Source organism: Dama dama, chromosome 20, assembly GCF_033118175.1.
Source record: "Dama dama isolate Ldn47 chromosome 20, ASM3311817v1, whole genome shotgun sequence".
Classification (NCBI taxonomy): Eukaryota; Metazoa; Chordata; class Mammalia; order Artiodactyla; family Cervidae; genus Dama; species Dama dama.
In genome coordinates, this window is record NC_083700.1 from 45,510,839 (window position 1) to 45,531,990 (window position 21,152).

Consider the following 21,152-nt stretch of genomic DNA (forward strand, 5'->3'; position numbering starts at 1 on the left):
TTTCACTAATGTTTAATAAATCAAATATATGCTAAATATTAATACTGTGGATTATTTATGGATTTGTTAGCAATTGGGATATATGAATTAGGAACTATGTTGATTTACAATATTTTTCTCTACCTTGAACTTAGAACTTGAATGTGAGAAATACTGATTATGTACTTATCAATTATGAATTTTGTGAAACAGAAGCACAAATAAATCAGGCATGGATTAATACAATTATATATTTATAAAATGCATTATAATGTTAGTCTGAGCAGTGGTTCTTTCAACCTAGTGCCTACTATGTACTAGGCAATAGTTACGTAAAAGGAATATTTATAGAAAAAAATCAAATTAGTATTTTAACTGCTATTTTATGACAACTTGATACATTTAGAATAATAAGACCCAAACAAATATATATTATTAATATATTCAGTGTTACTATTTATAACAACTTTAGCAACAACATAAATAAATAGTACTTAACTAAGGGAAAAAAATTGCATTTTTCCCTTAGTAGTAAAAGATTATGTGCTAAAAATTGGAAAGAAAGGATATAGCTTTTGTTTTGCTGCCAAAGAAAAGTACAGAGCCAAGTCTTACTCTAGAATGTGTACCATTTTAGATCCAGACTTTGAATTAGCAGTTAATAGCTAAAATTATTTAGGAGATAAAAATTGGTACTGTGAGGATTAGCTTTAATTTTAAGTATCCATAATTGAAGTGCTACATTATGATTTTAATGTTATGATAATCTTGTTAACAAGCTGTTGTGTATATACTATCATATTTTAATGTAGTTGCAAAGCTTAAGTAAACCATAAAGTAAATTGCTTTTTGAATCAGGCTTTTACAAGGGGAAAATTAGTGGTTTACATGTTTTGAATACATATTTTGTAATTATAGTTGGCATTTTCTACAACTTAAGAAGAATAATAGAATGGGTTTATAGATAATTCATTATTGTTTATAAGTACATTGGTTTATTTTGTTATTGCTATTTCTAATTAATTTGGGCTCATTCCATATATAACACAGTAGCTGATTCTATATTTTTTCTGTATCAGTCTTCTCTTCTAGAGGACATACGTTGCATTTAGTTTTTCTGCTTATTATTTCTCAATTTATCAGCACATTACATTTAAAAGAAAATTTCTGCCTTTCTTATCTGTTATTTCTCCAGATTATTATGTGTGTGTGTTAGTTGCTATTGTGTCTGACTCTGTGATCCCATGGACTGTAGCCTGCCAGGCTCCTATGTCCAAATTCTCCAGACAATTGTCTGGAGTGGGTTGCCATTCCCTTCTCCAGGGGAACTTCCAAACCCAGGGATTGAACCTGGGTCTCCTGCATTGCAGGCATATTCTTTTACCATCTGAGCCACCAGGGAAGCCCTAGATTATTATCATATATACTATTCCATCCATTAGGAGTGTTTATGTTGATTTTATTTTTTAAGGGGGCTAGGAAGTATCCCATTTTGACAGTGAAGATAGCTAGTAAGTTAGATTTACTTTTCTGAATTTGTTGCTTCAGTTAACAGAACATGATTTGATAGCCTAAAGCAGAAGTAAGCAAACAGTTCATGTAGAAGTCCAGATAGTAAATACCTTCAGCATTTCTAGGTCAAATGGTCTCTGTCAGAACCACTCAGTTATGCTGATAGACTGCATTTGCAGCCACATAGACAATATGTCAGCTGACGGGTGTGGCTACATTGGAGTGGCTGTGTTCTAATGAAATTTTATTTACAGAAATTGGCAGCCAGCTGGACCTGTCCCATAGTTCATAGTTTACCGAACCCTGGTTAAGAGCAAACTTGACATAGATCAATTAAATTAATATCAAAGAATTGTTTGGTATATATGTGATGAATTTGTGATTTTTCTCTGGTAGACTATTACTAAAAACACTATGAAGCTCTTCCAGTTTTATTAATAAGCACTACTTAGAACATTTACTGAGGTGTTATATTTCCCAATTTCTGAACTGTTCCTTGAAATTGAATAAATTACATTTCCTGATTACTCTTGCAAGTAAACAAGCATGATTAAGAATTAAATTGCCAATCGCAATTATAAAATCACCAATATGCAGTCAACAGGAGGTGTTGGTATCAATGCCACTGAATCAGTTAGCATCAATTTGTTATGTTTGTGGTTGAAGAACCATGTACATTATAAAGTGGTATGATGTTACTCTCCAGTTTGATACTAGTTAACCACAGCGTGGTACCAATGAAAAGACAACATTGTGATAGTTATCAGTTATTCTTATAAATGGGTGAGGAATCGTGGCATCTACTAAAGTACATACATGATATTTGATAGTTATTGGAAAATATTCATTTTGATGTGTTTTTGGTCTATTTAACTCCTTTATAAAGTTTTCTACCCATGGGACTATCTGAGGAACTGCCTCTATTTCAAAATTTAATATCAATATTTATTTAATAAATCAGTGAATAATGAATAAATAATGAAAACATATTTTTCTTCTCATGCACAGAGATTCAGTGAGATGTCATATGGGATTTCTGAATTGTTTTTTTTAAAAAATGCTCCTGATGCTTAAAGTTCAATCTTTCTAATATCTTTTAAGAAACCTCCTAGGAAATTTAGTTAATTTAGTACATGTCCTAACTTTTAGCCCTATAGTTCTCTCCCATTTTAAGGGCCATTACTTTGACTAGCAAATAGAAAAAATAGTAGTAATCATTTTATTTAGAAGCCTTCTCTAACATCAACTTCCATCAAGTTTTAGTGGAAATGGGTGTTAGTCATTGGACCACAGAGGTGATAAAAGTCAATATCAGTGCTGTGTTTACAAACCAATTATTTTGCCAGTATCTCCCTCTATCTTTGAGGAGAGTTTAGAATAATCTTTTTTTTTTTTTTTTTTTTTAGATGGGTAAGAAAAATGATTTACAATAAGGTTAAATTACTTACTGGTATTAAATTTGTCATTGTCACATTTTTCCTCTATATTTCATTTCTTCCTTCATTCCCTTAGATGTTGTTTATAATTTCATATTCTGTGAGGAAATATTGCTTCAGACATTTCTCACCCAGGGCTAAGAATTGTGTTGAAATTTAAACAGTTTGGATGAAAAAGTTTTTTGAGGAATTGGATTTCTTCTTTTTGAGATTGAAACAAGGATAAGAAAATTTTTCATTGTAAAGAAATAAATTACTAGTTTTGACATATGATTATAATGAAATGATTTCATATGAACAGAGTATATTAAATAATTTAAAAAGCATTGGTTAGCAAGTTTGAACCAGTTAGAACCATTAATTGAAACCTGAAATCATTCCTTAGAGTGGGTCATTCTACTAAAATGAAAGTCTGTTTTTATTTGGTAGTAATTCAAAACTTGTTCTGCAATTTATATTTCTTTAGAGTTATTCTGCTTATTTGAAATTTTAGAGTATTGATTGTTCTTTTAGTACTCCACCAAAATATTTGTTTGCTTTTAAGGGTTATGATAAATATTTTTGTCACTTATATTTCTATAGATGATATAGTTATTCCAAAAGATATTTTGACTATATAAATATGAATACATACTATTTCTAATGTATAGCTAAATGAGCAAACTAAGATTATCTAAACATGCTAAATTATTAAATGCCTCTGATTATTTTTTTGTCTGCTGATATATAAAAACAAATACATTTTAATTATGCATAGAAATAGTATATTTACACAAATTTCTAAACAGTCTATTTAGGCCATGAATAAATTCCTTAAGCTAAGTTTTATATTTTATATTTTCATGAGTATGTAACATGGTAGATTATTTGGATTTGACTCAATCCACGATGATCTGTTAATGTTAGAGTACTCATGTTTTAAAATGGACTTTGGAAAGAAACCCTCAAATTTTGAAAACATATAGATGTTAAACACACACACTATATATGTATATGTACACAACACACACACACACACGCAGAGCCACACTCACCTGTTCCTTGTAGCATAATTCAAACTGAATATCTTTGAAAGTCTTATCACGTTATAGGTTTATGTTGTGCTCAGAAGTGCTAGTAGTTATTATGTATGTTTTAAAACAACAGTAGACAACCTTTTTCTGTTCTTTGCTATTCAAATTAATTTGATTATGGGGCCTGTCAAATACCCAGTGTGGGCTGGGTGCCAGAGTTGAGGGGAGAACAACACTCAATCTCTGCTTTCAGAGGATAGTGCCTGGGGGTAGGTCTCCTGGTAAAAGAGCTGGCTTTTCTAAAGTGTTTACATAGAATCCAGTGATATACATAAAAATTTGGTAAACCATTAGCATGTACTTATTAATTTTAAAATCATAAGAGAAGATTAAATGATGAGGAGCAAGCTGCTGCTGCTGCTAAGTCGCTTCAGTCCTGTCCGACTCTGTGCGACCCCATAGACGACAGCCCACCAGGCTCCTCTGTCCACAGGATTCTCTAGGCAAGAATACTGGAGTGGGTTGCCATTTCCTTCTGCCGATGAGGAGCAAGAGGTGAAGCTAAAAACCTAGAAATAGTCACAGTATGAGGTTATTGATAAGAAAACAAGTTACCATCAGCAAGGGATGATTTCCTTGGTTTATGAACTTTCAGTTTATATACTCAATGATTTTCTGATTTTGATGGCTATTCTTGAAATATAGTGTATTGTGTTTTTATTTGTTATTTAAATTAATGTATTTAAGTTAGTAACCACAAGCTCTTTATATTTGATTAGAAATTAAATGGTATTAGGATTTATGAGTACTGTCTATACTTAGAATTATAGTGAGCTTTAACATAAACTTAACAAAATGTGGTCCATTGGAGAAGGGAAGGGCAAACCACTTCAGTATGCTTACCTTGAGAACCCCCCATGAACAGTATGAAAAGGCAAAAAGATAGGACTGAAAGATAAATTCCCCAGGTCAGTAGGAGCCCAATATGCTACTGGAGATCAGTGGAGAAATAACTGCAGAGAGAATGAAGAGATGGAACCAAAGCAAAAACAACACCCAGTTGTGGATATCACCGGTGATGGAAGTCAAGTCTGATGCTGTAAAGAGCACTATTGCATAGGAACCTGGAATGTTAGGTCCATGAATCAAGGCAAATTGGAAGTGGTCAAACAGGAGATGGCAAGAGTGAACATCAACATTTTAGGAATCAGTGAAGTAAAATGGACTGGAATGGATCAATTTAACTCAGAAGACCATTATATCTACTACTGTGGGCAATAATCCCTTAGGAGAAATGGTCATAGTTAACAAAAGATTCTAAAATGCAGTACTTGGATGCCATCTCAAAAATGACAGAATGATCTCTGTTCATTTCCAAGGCAAACCATTCAATATCACAGTAATCCAAGTTTATGTGCCAACCAGTAATGCTGAAGAAGCTGAAGTTGAATGGTTCTATGAAGACCTACAAGACCTTCTAGAACAAACACCCAAAAAAGATGTCCTTTTCATTATAGGGGACTGGAGTGCAAAAGTAGGAAGTCAAGAAACACCTGGAGTAACAGGCAAATTTGGCCTTGGAGTACAGAATGAAGCAGGGCAAAGGCTAATAGAGTTTTGCCAAGAGAACGCACTGGTCATAGCAAACACCCTCTTCCAACAACACAAGAGAAGACTCTACACATGGACATCGCCAGATGGTCAATGCTGAAATCAGATTGATTATATTCTTTGCAGCCAAAAATGGAAAAGCTCTATACAGTCAGCAAAAACAAGACTGGGAGCTGACTGTGGCTCAGATCATGAACTCCTTATTGCCAAATTCAGACTTAAATTGAAGAAAGTAGGGAAACCTACTGGACCATTCAGGTATGACCTAAATCAAATCCCTTACGATTATATAGTAGAAGTGACAAATAGATTCAAGGGATGAGATCTGATAGAAGGAGTGCCTGAAGAACTATGGACAGAGGTTCTTGACATTGTACAGAGACAGGGATCAAGACCATCCCCAAGAAAAAGAAATGCAAAAATGCAAAGTGGTTGTCTGAGGAGACCTTAAAAATAGCTGTGAATAGAAGAGAAGCGAAAGGCAAAGGAAAACAGGAAAGATATACCCATTTGAATACTGACTTCCAAAGAATAGCAAGGAGAGATAAGAAAGCCTTCCTAAGTGATCAGTGCAAAGAAAGAGAAGAAAATAAAGACTAGACATCTCTTCAAGAAAATTAGAGATACCAAGGGAACATTTCATGTGATGATGGGCTCAATAAAGGACAGAAATGGTATAGACCTAACAGAGGCAGAAGATATTAAGAAGAGTTGGCAAGAATGCACAAAAGAACTATAAAAAAATATCCTTATGACCTAGATAATCATGATGGTGTGATCACTCACCTAGAGCCAGACATCCTGGAATATCAAGTCAAGTGGGCCTTAAGGAGCATCACTACAAACAGAGCTAGTGTAGATGATGGAATTCCAGTTGAGCTATTTCAAAACTGAAAAAAGATGATGCTGGGAAAGTGGTGCACTCAGTATGCCAGCAAATTTGGAAACTCCAGCAGTGGCCACAGGACTGGAAAGGTCAGTTTTCATTCTAATCCCAAAGAAAGGCAATATGAAAGAATGTTCAAACTACCTCAAAATTGCACTCATTCACATGTTAGTGAAGTAACGCTCAAAAGTCTCCAAGCCAGGCTTCAACAGTACATGAACCTTGAACTTCCAGATGTTCAAGCTGGTTTTAGAAAAGGCAGAGGAACCAGAGCTCAAATTGCCAGCATCCATTGGATCATCAAAAAAGCAAGACCATTCCAGAAAACATCTATTTCTGCTTTTTGGACTATGCCAAAGCCTTTGACTGTGTGGATCACAACAAACTGTGGAAAATTCTTCTAGAGATGGGAATACCAAACCACCTGACCTGCCTCCTGTATGGAGGTCAAGAAGCAACAGTTAGAACTGGACATGGAACAAGAGACTGGTTCCAAATAGGAAAAGGAGTACGTCAAGGCTGTATTTTGTTACCATGCTTATTTAACTTATATGCATAGTACATCATGAGAAATGCTGAGCTGGATGAAACACAAGCTGGAATCAAGATTGTCAGGAGAAATGTCAATAACCTCAGATATGCAGATTACAGAAGCCTTATGGCAGAAAGCCAAGAAGAACTACAGAGTCTTGGTGACAGTGAAAAAGGAGAGTGAAAAAACTGGCTTAAAACTCAACATTCAGAATACTGAGATCATGGCATCCAGTCCCATTACTTCATGGCAAATAGATGGGAAACAGTGGACACAGTGAGAGACTTTATACTTTTGGACTCCAAATCAGTGCGTATGGTGACTGCAGCCATGAAATTAAAAGACACTTGCTCCTTGGAAGGAAAGTTATGACCAACCTAGACAGCATACTAAAAAGCAGAGACATTACTTTGCCAACAGAGCTCCATCTAGTCAAAGCTTTGGCTTTTCCAGTAGTCATGTATGGATGTGAGAGTTGGACTATGAAAAAAGCTGAGCACTGAAGAATTGATGCTTTTGAACTGTAATATTGGAGAAGACTCCTCAGGGTCCCCTGAACAGCAAGGAGATCCAACCAGTCCATCCTATAGGGAATCAATCCTGAATATTCATTGGAAGGACTGATGCTGAAGCTGAAACTCCAGTACTTTGGCCACCTGATGTGAGGAACTGACTCATTTGAAAAGACCCTAATGCTGGAAAAGATTGAAGGCAGGCGAAGAGGATGACAGATGATGAGATGGTTGAATGGCATCACCAATTCAGTGGACATGAGTTTAAGTAGACTCCAGGAGCTGGTGACGGAAAGGGAAGCTTGGCATGCTCCAGTCCATGGATTCACAAAGAGTCAGATACTTCTGAGCGACTGAAGTGAAGTGAACTAAAACTTTGAATTTCTATTAATAATTTGAGATGATAATTTAGGATATGTTTCTGTCCATGGGGTTCTCCTTAGTAGAATACTGAATTGCCATGCCCTCATCCAAGGGATCTCCCAGATCCAGGGATTTAGCTTGCATCTCACATGTGTCCTGCATTGGCAGACAGGTTCTTTACCACAAACACCATCTGGGAAGCCCCTGTCTGTATATTGGGGTGTCATTAAATATAGTGATTGATAGTATAATTTGTTGAATTTTAAGCATGAATTTAGGATAAAAACGATGTGGCACATATACATAATGGAATATTGCTCAGTCAAAAACAACAACACAATAATGTCATTTGCAGTGACTTAGGTTGACCTTGTTATTGTCATAGTGAGTGAAGAAAGTCAGACAGAGGAAGATACTATGCTATGGCTTATATGTGAAATCTTAAAAATGATACAAATGAACCTGTTTACCAAAAAGAAATAGAGTCACAGTTATAGAAAACAAAATTATGATTTTCAAGAAGGCAAGTGGAGAGGGATCCCTTGGGAGATGGGCATTGACATACATATACTTGTTGTCATTCAGGTGCTAAGTCGTGTGTGACTCTTTGTGACCCCATGGACTGCAGTATGCCAGGGTCCTCTGTCCTCCACCTACTATAGACAACATGGTACTGTCCTTAATTCTCTGTAATCAGCTATATGGGAACAGAATCTAAAGGAGGGTCGATATATGTGTGTATACACACACACACACACACACACACACACACACGTAACTGATTCAGTTTGCTGTATAGTAGAAAGTAACAGAACTTTGTAATAAAATAGCTATAGTCCAGTAAAAGTTAATTTAAAAAAAAAAAGGGTTTTTTTTTTATAAACTTCACTCAATAGATTTCTTTTGGCATTTTAAAAATCATAATTCAAAACTTATTTAAAAATATGAAGTTATATTTTACATACAAAATACTCAAATCTCATCTATGATGTTTTAGAAGATTTGAATAAGGAAGAGGGCTTTGTTATTACACTAATTTTTTTATTGTTTTGAGCAATGTCTGTATTTGTGGACTCTAATAGCACTTATCTAAAAGGGTGTCTCTAAGTGTAACAGAAGCCACTGAAAACACAATGAAAGTTTGTGGAGATAGCTTCTCTTAGGTATGATTTAAATATTTATTAAATTATTACACGTGCGAAGGGCAAGGAGGAACAAGAGTTACAATCTTAAGCAAATTTTCATGAGCTTTACAACTATAGTTTAGTGAGAGAGGAGGTAGGCATTTATTAAATAACCACATAAACGTGAGTGAGTGAGTGACTGAAGTCGCTCAGTTGTGTCTGACTCTTTGCGACCCTGTGGACTGTAGCCCGCCAGGCTCCTCTGTCCATGGGATTCTCCAGGCAAGAATACTGGAGTGGGTTGTCATTTCCTTCTCCAGGTGATCTTTCCAACCAGGGATCGAACCTGGGTCTCCTGCGTTACAGGCAGATGCTTTATCCTCTGAGCCCATATATTAATTTATAACTAAGATAATTCTGCAAAGGAGAGTTTTATTGGTAAGAGTATAAATTATAGGATACTTTGACAGGGAAGATCCCCCAAGGGAGTTAGTTTACTTGAGATCTGAAGGAGGGCTGGGAGGCTGTAGGCTAAGAAAAGTGTGTGTTAGTTGCTCAGTAGTTTCCAACTCTTTGTGATACCACAGTTTGTAGCTCACCACAATCATCTATCCATGGAATTCTCCAGGCAAGAATGCTAGAGTGGATAGCCATTCCTTTCTCCAGGGGAATATTCCCAATCCAGGGCTTGAACCCATGTCTCCTGCATTGCAGGCAGAGTCTTTACCATCTGAGCTAAGAGAAGAGGTGAAGACATAAATGGAAGACCTTTGTGGGACATAGTTCTTTGGGAATATGGTGCATAAATGAACTGCAGCCGACCCATACCTCTCCATTACCACTAATTCACTTTGTAGTTTAACAGAAGTCAACCTAGTACAACAGTTGAGTCATTCTTGAACTTTTTATTCTTTTTTTTTTCATAACCTACATTCCATTAAAATTCATCAGAAAATATTGACTTTAAAAATTTATCCAGAATATTCAAGCACAATAGTTCTGAACCTTGGATGCAGATTGGAATCACTCTGGGGACATGGAAAGTTTAAAATTTTCCAGTTCTTAAGCCAAACTCCAGGCCAATTAAATGGGAAAAGTGTGTGTGTGTGTGTGTGTGTGTGTGTGTGTGTGTGTGTGTGTGTGTGGCAGGGGAGCTTTTAGTAAGCTTCAGTATTTTTAAAGCATCTCAGGTAATTTCTGAATGCAGCCAAGGTTAAAGAATATACTTCCATTTGGTCTCTATAAAGTATGTTTTCTATGCAGCAGTTAGAATGACCTTATTAATTTGTCAGATCATATTTCTTCTCTTCTCAAAACCCCCATTGGATTCTTACCTCACTTAACTTAAAAGGGAAAATTCCTACAATAACCCTTGTATTTAACATTCTCTTAATTGCCTCTCTGACCTGATATTGGGTCCTCCAAAAAAGTTGTTTGGGTTTTTCCCATAAGCTGGACTACCTTCTTGACTATCCTGATATTTTGTGACTCAGTTTCACTCTTACTTATTTCCAGCCAGGTTGGACTATTTAGAAATTAAACAGCAAATTTAAAAATAACCATGTTTCAGAGGAGTAATCACAGGTGAAATTAAAAAAAAAATTGAACTGAATAATAATGGAAATAAAATATCAAAATATGTCAGATGCAATTAAAGCATAATTTAGAGGAAAGCTTACAGCCACTCTGAAGGAAAGCTTCACAGTTTATTATAAAACTAAACTACCCTTATCATTTTTGCTATGTTGAAAAAAAGATTGACCATAGATTAGTGGTTTATTTCTGGGCTTTCTATCCTGTTTCATTGATCATATTTATATGGTTTTGTGCCAGTATCATGCTGTTTTGATGACTGTAATTTTGTAGTATAGTCTGAAGTTTTGGAGCCTGGTTCCTCTAGCTCCATTGTTTTTTCTTCTCAAGATTGCTTTGTGTATTTGAGGTTCTTTTGTGTTTCCATACAAATGCAAAAACAAAAAAAAATTGTTCTAGTTCTGTGAAAAATGCCACTTGCAATTTAATAGGGATTGCATTGAATTTGTAGATTTCCTTGGATAGTGTTACCATTTTGACAATAACGATTCTTCCATTGTATATCTTTCTATTTTCGTCTTCTTTGATTTCTTTCATCGCTTTTTAGGAGTGCAAGTATTTTGCCTCCTCAGGGAGTTTTATTTCTAGGTATTTTATTCTTTTTGATATGATGGTAAATGGGATTGTTTCCTTAATTTATCTTTCTGAAAATATATTTGTGGTTTGTTTGGCTTTTTCTAGTTTTTGACAATTCAGGCATTAAATAGGCACCAACTGTGACCTACTACATTCTGTTTAGAAGATCTTTTTTTTAGAAGATCTGTTTACTACATCTGTTTAAAAGATGAAGTCCCCCTCTGCTTACCTTAATGCACTGTATTGGTTATTAAGTTTATGTACTGGTGGGATATAAGCAATTACATGTAATTATAACTTTAGAGAAAAGCAAATTTTTTTCTTGTTTTATTCATTCAAGCAGGATATTTAATCCGCTCCCCCACCCCTTCTAAAAATAGGACTATAAGCTTTCCTCTTGGGTCATCTTCTTACTATACATTCATGCCTTTAGTGATCTCACCTACTTATTTTGCCTGTATTCATAGTATGTATATTTGTTACTGTTTCCTAAATCTGCATTGTCTAGTTTTTCATGGCATTCTTGCCAAAAAGCAAATGTCTGCTGATTTCATTGCTGCAGTCACCATTCTCAGTGATTTTAGAGCCCAAGAAGAGGAAATCTGTCAGTGCTTCCACGTGTTTCTCCTCTTTTTGTCATGAAGTAATGGGGCCACATACCATGATCTTCAGTTCAGTTCAATTCAGTTGCTCAGTCATGTCTGACTCTTTGCATGCAAGAGAGTGGACTGCAGCATGCCAGGCTTCCCTGTCTATTGCCAGCTCCTGGAGCTCACTCGAGCTCATGTCCATTGAATCAGTGATGCCATCTAACCATCTCATCCTCTGTTGCCCTCTTCTCCTCCTGCCCTCAATCTTTCCCAGGATCAGGGTCTTTTCAAATGAGTCAGTTCTTCGAATCAAGTGGACAAAGTATTGGAGCTTCAGTTTCAACATCAGTCCTTCCAATGAATATTCAGGACTGATCTTTAGGATGAACTGGTTGGATCTCCTTGCAGTCAAGGGACTGTCAAGAGTTTTCTCCAACACCACAGTTCAAAAGCATCAATTTTTCGACACTCAGCTTTCTTTATGGTCCAACTCTCACATCCATACATAACTACTGGAAAAACTATAGCTTTGACTAGCTGGACCTTTGTTGGCAAAGTAATGTCTCTGCTTTTTAGTATACTGTCTAGGTTGGTCATAGCTTTTCTTCCAAGGAGCAAACATCTTTAATTTTATGGCTGCAGTCACCATCTGCAGTGATTTTGGAGCTCAAGTAAATAGTCTGTCACTGTTTCGTTTCCTCATCTATTTGCCATGAAGCGATGTGACTGGATGCCATGATCTTAGTTTTTTTTTAATGTTTATTTTTAAGCTGGCTCTTTCATTCTCCTCCTTCACCCTCATCAAGAGGCTGTTTAGTCCGTCTTTGCTTTCTGCTGTTAGAGTGGTACCATTTGCATATGTGAGGTTGCTTGTGTTTCTCCCACCTATGTTGATTCCAGTTTGTCACTCATCCAGCCCATTATTTCTTGTGAGGTGCTCAGCATATAGATTAAATAAACATGGTGACAGCAGACAGACCTGTTGTACTCCTTTCTCAATCTTAAACCAACAATTGTTCCATACAGGGTTCTAACTGTTGCTTCTTGACCTGCATACAGATTTCTCAGGAGACAGGTAAGGTGGTCTGGTATTCCCATCTCTTCAAAACTTTTCCAACAGTTTATTATGACCTACACAGTCAAAGGCTTTAGTGCAGTCAATGAAACCTAAGATAGATGTTTTATTTTTATAATTCCCGAGCTTTCTCTATGACCCAGCGAATGTTGACAATTTGATCTCTGGTTCCTCTTCCTTTTCTAAACCCAACTTGGACATTTGAAAGTTCTTGGTTAACATAATTCTGAAGCCTAGCATGCAAGATTTTAAGCATGACCTTACTAGCATGGGAGATGAGTGTAGTTGTCCGATGATTAGCACATTCTTTACCCTTCTTGGAAAGTGGGATGAGGATTGACTTTTTCTGGTCCTCTGGCCACTGCTGGGTCTTTCAGATTTGCTGGCATATTGAGTGCAACACGTTGATGGCATCATCTTTTAGGGTTTTGAATAGTTCTACTGGAATTCCATCACATCCACTAACTTTTATTAACACAGTGCATCCTAGGGCCCACTTGACCTCACTGTCCAGAATGTCTGGCTCTGGGTGCCTGACCACACAATCATAGTCATCCAGTTCATCTGGATCTTTTCTTATACATTTTTTTATACAGTTCTTTTGTGTATATTTCTATCTTTTCTGGATCTCTTCACTGTCTACCAGGTCTCTGTCGTTTGTTCCTTATCATGCCCATCTTTGGGAAAAATGTCTCCTTGATAGCTCCAGTTTTCCTGAAGAGATCTCTTGTCTTTCCCCTTCTGTTTTTTCTTCTAGTTTTATACATTGTTCATTGAAGAAAGCTTTTTTGCCTCTCTGTGCTGTTTTTTTGAAAATCTGCATTGAATTGGATATACCTTTCCCTTCCTCCCTTGTTTTTCACTTCTCTTATCTATTTGTAAGGCCTCCTTAGGTAACCACTTTGCCTTCTTGCTTTTCTTTTTCTTTGGGATGGTTTTGTTCACTGTTTCCTCTACAGCCTTACAGACCTTTGTCTATAGCTCTTCAGGCATACTGTTTACAAGTTCTAATCCCTTAAATCTATTTGTTACCTCCACTGCATATTCATAGGGGATATGATTTAAGTTGTACCTGGCTGGCCTGGTGGTTTCCCCCACTTTCTTTAGTTTAAACCTGATTTTTGCTATGAGAAGCTAATGATTTGAGCCACAGTCAGCTCCAGGTATTATTTTTGCTGACTGTATACAGCTTCTCTGTCTTTGGCTACAAAGAATGTAATCAATTTGATTTCAGTATTGCCATTTGATGATGTCCATGTGTAAAGTCATCTCTTGTGTTGTTGAAAAAAAGGTATTTGCTATGACCAATGCATTCTCTTGGCAGAATTCAGTTAGCCTCTTGACTTCCTACTTTTGCATTCCAGTCCCCAGTGATGAATAGAACATCTTTTCTTTTCTTTTTTTTTTTTGGTGTTACTTCTAGGAGGTCTTTTAGGTCTTCATAGAACTGATCAACTTCTATGGCCTTGTTAGTAGGGGCATAGATTTGGGTTACTGTGATGTTGAATGGCTTGCCTTGGAAATGAACCAAGATCATTTTGTCATTTTTGAGGTTGCACTCAAGTACTTCATTTCAGACTTTGTTGTTGATTATGAGGGCTACACCATTTCTATGGGTTTCTTGCCCACAGTAGTATATATAATGGTCATCTGAATTAAATTTCCCCGTTCCCATCCATTTTAAATGTTCACTGATTCCTATGATGTCAATGTGTATTCTTACCATCTCCTGCTTGACCATGCCCAATTTACCTTGATTCATGGACCTAACATTCCAGGTTTCTAAATAATACTGTTCTTTGCCCCACCGGATTTTACTTTCATCACCAGACTCATCCACAACTGACTGTTGTTTCCACTTTAGCCCAGCCATTTTATTCTCTTTGGGGCTATTAGTAGTTCTCCTCCACCCTTCTCCAGTAGCATATTGGATACCTTCAGGCCTCGGGGAATCATCTTTTGGTGTCATATCTTTTTGTCTTTTTATGCAGTTCATGAGATTCTCATGGCAAGTATACTGGGGTGGTTTGCCATTCCCTCCTCCAGTGGATCACGTTTTGTCAGAACTCTCCCCTTTGTCCCATCTGTCTTGGGTGTCCTTACACAGTGTGGCTCATAGCTTCATTGAGTTATGCAAGCCCCTTTGCCACCACACGGCCGTGATCAATGAAGGGGATGACAAACCTAGACAGTGTGCTGAAAAGCAGAGACATTACTGTGCTGGCAAAGGTCCATATAGTCAAGCCTATGGCCTTCCCAGTGATCACATATGGTCCTGAGAGCTGAACTGTAAAGAAGGCAGAGCACCGAAAAATTGATGCCTTTGAACTGTGGTGCTGGAGAAGACTCCTGAGAGTCCCTTGGACAGCAAGGAGATCAAACCAGTCAATCTTAAGGGAAATCAACCCTGAATACTGGTTGGAGGGACTAATGCTGAAGTTGGAACTCCAGTATTTCGGTCATCTGATGTGAACACCTGACTCATTGGAAAAGTCTCTGATGCTGGGAAAGATTGAGGTCAGAAGGAGACAAGGGCATCAGAGGATGAAATGGCTGGATGGCATCACGAATGCAATGGATGTGAACTTGGGCAAACTTCAGGAGATGGTGAGGGACAGAGAGGCCTGGTGTGCTACAAACTGAACAACAACGAAATGTGTATTATCTGGCGCATCACCCTCTTGAACCCCAGACCCAAAGCTCTAAATATTTGACATTTGCATGTTTGTCATGCATACTCAACTGCTTAAAACCCAATTTAATTTGCTTTACCTGTCAAGGTCTCCTAACTTCTAGTTTTGACTCTGTCCCTAGGACTGACTGTAATTTTTGGTAAGCTCTTTAACCTCTATAAGCCTTATTTTTCAAAACATTTTCATTTATATTTCATTTACATGAAGCCAGATCATTGCTTCTTTAACAAAATATTTTAGTAAGTGTCAAGTTAGTGTTTGTTTTTTCAAAATCAAAGTAATGTATGTTCCGGATACCCCACATGTAAATGAAGTAACTCACTGCTTTGATAAGAATAAATTATTAACTGATCCTGTCATCAGTTCAGTGCTAAATAGTGTACATTTACAAATCCTAAGAGAAAAAGGTTAATTAGTTTTAATTGGGCTTTTTATATGATCACTTAAGCACTTACTTTTCCTAAAGTGACTATTTTTACAACTATAATATGCAACCTGTTATCATTTAATTTCTTTAATTCCCTCTTTACTCAGGAGGGAGTTCTGTATCATTGGGTATGCTGCACGTGGGTGAACACAATCAAATGTTTTAGACTTTGGTATAGGAAGATAAATATCAGATTCTGTAGGGATAGATGTCAAAGACACATTGTAGGAGGATGTGTCTAATTAAAGTTTTATGAAATAAATGCATTTGTTTATTTTTCTTAATGAATTTGTATAACATGTTAAAATCCTCAGAAATGGTTTTAGGACAGGGTTTTAGAACATTATACCATATGATGTCATTTTCAAAATTATGTTTAATTCCTTTTTTATTATTTAAATTATATTCACAAGTATCTGTTCCTGAAGGAATTCTATGTGTGCTTTTATGTAAAACAAAGTTTTTTGGTATCCTTTTATTCTGATCCTCAGTACTTAAGGAACAGGTGGTATTTATATAAAGCTCCAAATTAGATGTTATATCCCGTTATATGAACTCCTTTATTTCTTCTCAATGATTTCTGCATTAAATGAGAATTAGGGTTAAAAAAACATTTAATATACTACTAAGTTTTTTTTTTCTAAATGGAATGTGATAAGACTTTTTATTATTCATTAGAAATAACATTTTACTGCTATTAGCACAATTCATAAAGCTACTCCAGCTTAAACACCTTTCCAAAGAATTTTTTATTTTAGTGACAAAATTCACCTTAAAGGTGGTCTTAATATGAGGAATCCATGGAGGGATAAAGTGGAGTTATCAAGCATTTTCTAAGCATGGTTTTTAATTTTTCTATAAAGATATTAACACTTTCATAAAAGTTATTTTACTTCATGCTTTATTTCATAAGCATGAAAAAACTGTATAATATGTAATAAGATTCATTGAATATAACCCTAAACCATAATCTCCAGATGTAAATTTTTTTTTTCAGATGTAAATTTTAAGACTGCTTTTTATACAAGGAGACTTTGCTTTTTAGCCATGTTTTATTTGAAACTTGAAAGGAAAAAACAAATTTGTAATCTTTGAATAGTAAGATATATGCTGTTTATAATTTAAAACATTTGAAGAAGACATATTTTTTTTTTCCAGAATGCTTATCTCTCAATCCTCTGTGTAGTCTCATTTTAGAGATTTTTGGGTGGAAACATATGTGTGCCTGTATTTTCACTGTCAGAAAATACATTCAGTCATGTCATTAGGAGCATTTGCCATTACAAGTAGTCCTAACACAACTTTTGATTAATATCTTTAAATTTTTGTGTCATATTATTTTTATCCCTAAATATAAAATAATAATTCAGAAATCCTTATGTTGTATATAAAGGAAGAGCATGAAACAAGATTATTATACTAACTCAGTGATATATTATAAAGGAGAGTATTTCCTGTGGGGTAGTCCAATTACAAAATAGGAAAACAGGAACACAACACAATGAAGTGTTTTTTTTCTATTTGTTTCAGTAAGTTTAGCACAGCAGGAGTTGTGGCATTCCTCCTGGCTGGTGCGTCAAATCTGCAGTTTGAAATGTAACTGCAAATGGGAATTATTTGAAAGACATATATAAGCTAATAACCTGAGTCATATAAATGAGATAATTACACAGCATTTAATTTATTTAATTTGCTTTATTGTAATAATCTCATACCTTCAGTTTGAGAAAATAATGTGTTTATTTGAAAAGAATAATAAACTAGTATGTTGAAGACATGTAAGAACAAAACTTTAAATCATTTAAATGTTGCTTTTGCATGTATTGAGTTTTTTGCAGGTGTCTTTCTACCTGACTGTATCTTGATGAGTCAGTTCAGTTTAGTCTGAGTAAAAAAATGTTACTGGTGGTGTAAATTAAACAACCATATGAAAGAAAAAACAAACAAACAATCTGGTATAGGATCCAGTAGAACTTATGAAGACAAAGCCTGATACCATTTCGGGGCCAGACTTTATACTATAACCTGAAAGGGAAAAAATATGTACATTTTGAAGAACTGTAGACATTTAAAACAATTTTTAAATGGTAAAAGTTCTAGATTTCAGAACGATCGGCCAAAGCATTAGAGAATAAGTAAGTGAGCTCTGACATCCTGCACTAAAGAGAATAATATCCCCAAAGACAGGATCTCCGATAGTAAGTCTTTCAAAGATAAAGCTGGGTGGGAGTCTTTGTAACAGATATATCTGAGGAATATATCTGGGACACCTAAAGGGCAACAAATGATCCTTTGATAGGGGAAATTGCTTATGACTAGTGGTTTCTTTTATATTTCCTCAAGTCCAAAATTCTTACTGGAGCTTGGATAGCCTTGAACGTGTGTGAGAATTTGCTTGGCGGTTCCTGGTAGCACGACATGTATTTAAATCTGGAGACTATAGAATGAGTTTAGACAGAAACTTTTAGTCTTGCCCTCTGACATTTTAGCAGTTTTTTATTCAGGCAGAAGAAAGAGTTATCTTAATTAAGGCTTATGTTCATATGTTCATAATTAAATATTTTTAAAAACCTGAAAGAATTCACTAAGCACCACCTGTTAGAACTGTGCTGTGTCCAACGACAAATTTATCTGAAGCTGTTTCACTGCCAACCGTTTGGAATATGTAATCTGAACGGTGTGACTCCATGTCTTTACCTCTCAGTCATACCTCTATCCACGACAATCTGGCTTCACTGCATCCCTTTTCTATTAGGCATAATGTTCTTTCTTTACAAAGTAAAAGCTCAGTTGACGTACTGATTATTTTAATTTGATTTATTCTATTTAATATTTATGTCCTGCTTACTTCTGAAATAAATTAGAAGAAAATATGTTTGCATGAAGATAAGACACAACTAGTCAAAAAATAAATACTATTTATCACTTACTGGAAAGGAAAGTAAACAGGAAAGGCATAAGAACTTTTAAAAAAATCCTTGGATAGTGATTATACCTGGCTGAAAATTCGATTAGAAAGAGATGAGGCAAAGCATAAAAAGTTTCATAGAACACAGGGAAAAAGGAAGATAAGAGAGAAGAATCATCCTTTGCATATTCCATTCTTTCTTCCCCCTGCTCCCTCTCAGTCTTTAGTTCTCTTCTCTGAAGAACTGAGTTGTCTGTTGTGATCTCTCCATTTTTATTTCTAATTTTGTTGATTTGATTCTTCTCCCTTTGTTTCTTGATGAGTCTGGCTAATGGTTTGCCAATTTTATTTATCTTCTCAAAGAACCAGCTTTTGGCTTTGTTGATTTTTGCTATGGTCTCTTTTGTTTCTTTTGCATTTATTTCTGCCCTAATTTTTAAGATTTCTTTCCTTCTGCTAACCCTGGGGTTCTTCATTTCTTCCTTCTCTAATTGCTTTAGGTGTAGAGTTAGGTTATTTATTTGACTTTTTTCTTGTTTCTTGAAGTAAGCCTGTATTGCTATGAACCTTCCCCTTAGCACTGCTTTTACAGTGTCCCATAGGTCTTGGGTTGTTGTATTTTCATTTTCATTCATTTCTATGCATATTTTGATTTCTTTTTTGATTTCTTCTATGATTTGTTGGTTATTCAGCAGCATGTTGTTCAACCTCCATATGTTGGAACTTTTAATAGTTTTTCTCCTGTAGTTGACATATAATCTACTGCATTGTGAAATGTTACCTTCTTAGAGACATCTTCCTTAACTGCTATATAAACGTTACCCAAGTTATATCATCAACAGCTCTTATCTATCTTCCCTAATTTATTTTTCTTCTGAGAACTCCCAGCTATCTAACTTACTGTCTATATTACTTGTTTATATTTAATGTATCTCCCTTGGTAGAATGAAGTTCTGTGAAAGCAAGAAGTTTTCTGTGTTTGTTCACTGTATATCCCTACTATTTAGAACTGTTCCTGGGGCAAATCAAATGCTTAGCACATATTTGTTGAATTTCAATGAATGGCTAAATTCAGTAATTATATTTGATATACATGCCCAAAGGTAAGGACAGAGATGGGCTGTAGGGTGGCGATCCGAGAATGAAAGACATGTAAATGATAAGTGTGGAGATATAATTGAGGCCATGGAAATGAATGTGGAATGAGACAAAAGACAACAGTAGAATCTTGAAGAACTTCAATATTAACAATTTTTTAGGAAAAGATGGAAAAACACAACTGAAAACAAAGGAGACTGTAGAGTGATTTTAAAAAAAAGGGGGGAAGCATAGAGTTTTTAAAATTGAAAGAGAGTGCTTTAAGATGGAAAGAGCAGCCAACTTTATTTAATCCTTCCAAAAGAGCAAATAAAAGGAGATCTGAAAAAGTATTCTGTGGAATGAGTGGCATAGACATACTGAGTAACATGAATATATCCATGGAGAAGTAGGAGCAGAAGCTAGACTGGAATAGACTATGGAATGAATGAATAAACATTAATAAGTGGGCAGGAAGAAAGTGGGGATGGTTAATATAGACAACAAATTTCTATGACTTTTTGGCTACACATAGGGAGGAATGAGATGTAGAATTCAGGGAAGAATGTTATCACATTAGAGGGACTAAAAATAATTAGATGTGAACATGAAAGTTCCAGGAGATGAAAGAAGAAGAGGTGAAACTTGAAGGCATGTGATTTTAGAGACAGTAGAAGGAGATGAAATCCAATTACATTTGTAAGAATTCGTGTTTGATTGGAAGAGGGCCAGAAACACCATTGTGATAAGGGGCAGAAAAAAAAATAAAGCAGGTTTAGAGAATTGTTGGCATCTCTGTTTCAGAGCACCAACTTAAGACTTTTGTCATAAAAATACAAAGGGAGATTATCATGCTGAAGATAAAGGAATCAAACAAAAATGGCTTGGAAATCAGGAGGAAGGACAAAAGTTTTAAGTAGTTGGAGAATGGAAGAATGAGAAGTTGACTTCCACTTTCTTCCATTTTCTGTGGAGTCATGAGAGCTCAGTTTATTGGTGACATTAGCTGTATTATGATGCTGATTTTCTGCATGTATGTATGATTTTCTCTGTGGACATGAAAGTTTTCATTCAGATTATGAATTTTCTAAGAATGGCATAATGGAAGAACTGAATAACAAGGGGATAGCCTTCTTTATAGAAGGGTTTTAAAATAATTAAAATTGAGTTTCAAATTTAAAAAGGGGATGAACAAAAATAGAGAAAGTTGAAGGACTCAATGATAATGGATGTAATATTTTGCTT

General features: G+C 35.5%; 1 protein-coding gene across 1 annotated transcript in view; it reads left to right on the top strand.

Annotated features, from left to right (window-relative positions):
* Nucleotides 1-21,152, top strand: part of DPYD (dihydropyrimidine dehydrogenase) — an 886,622-nt gene that overhangs the window by 126,166 nt on the left and 739,304 nt on the right. The window lies entirely within an intron of this gene.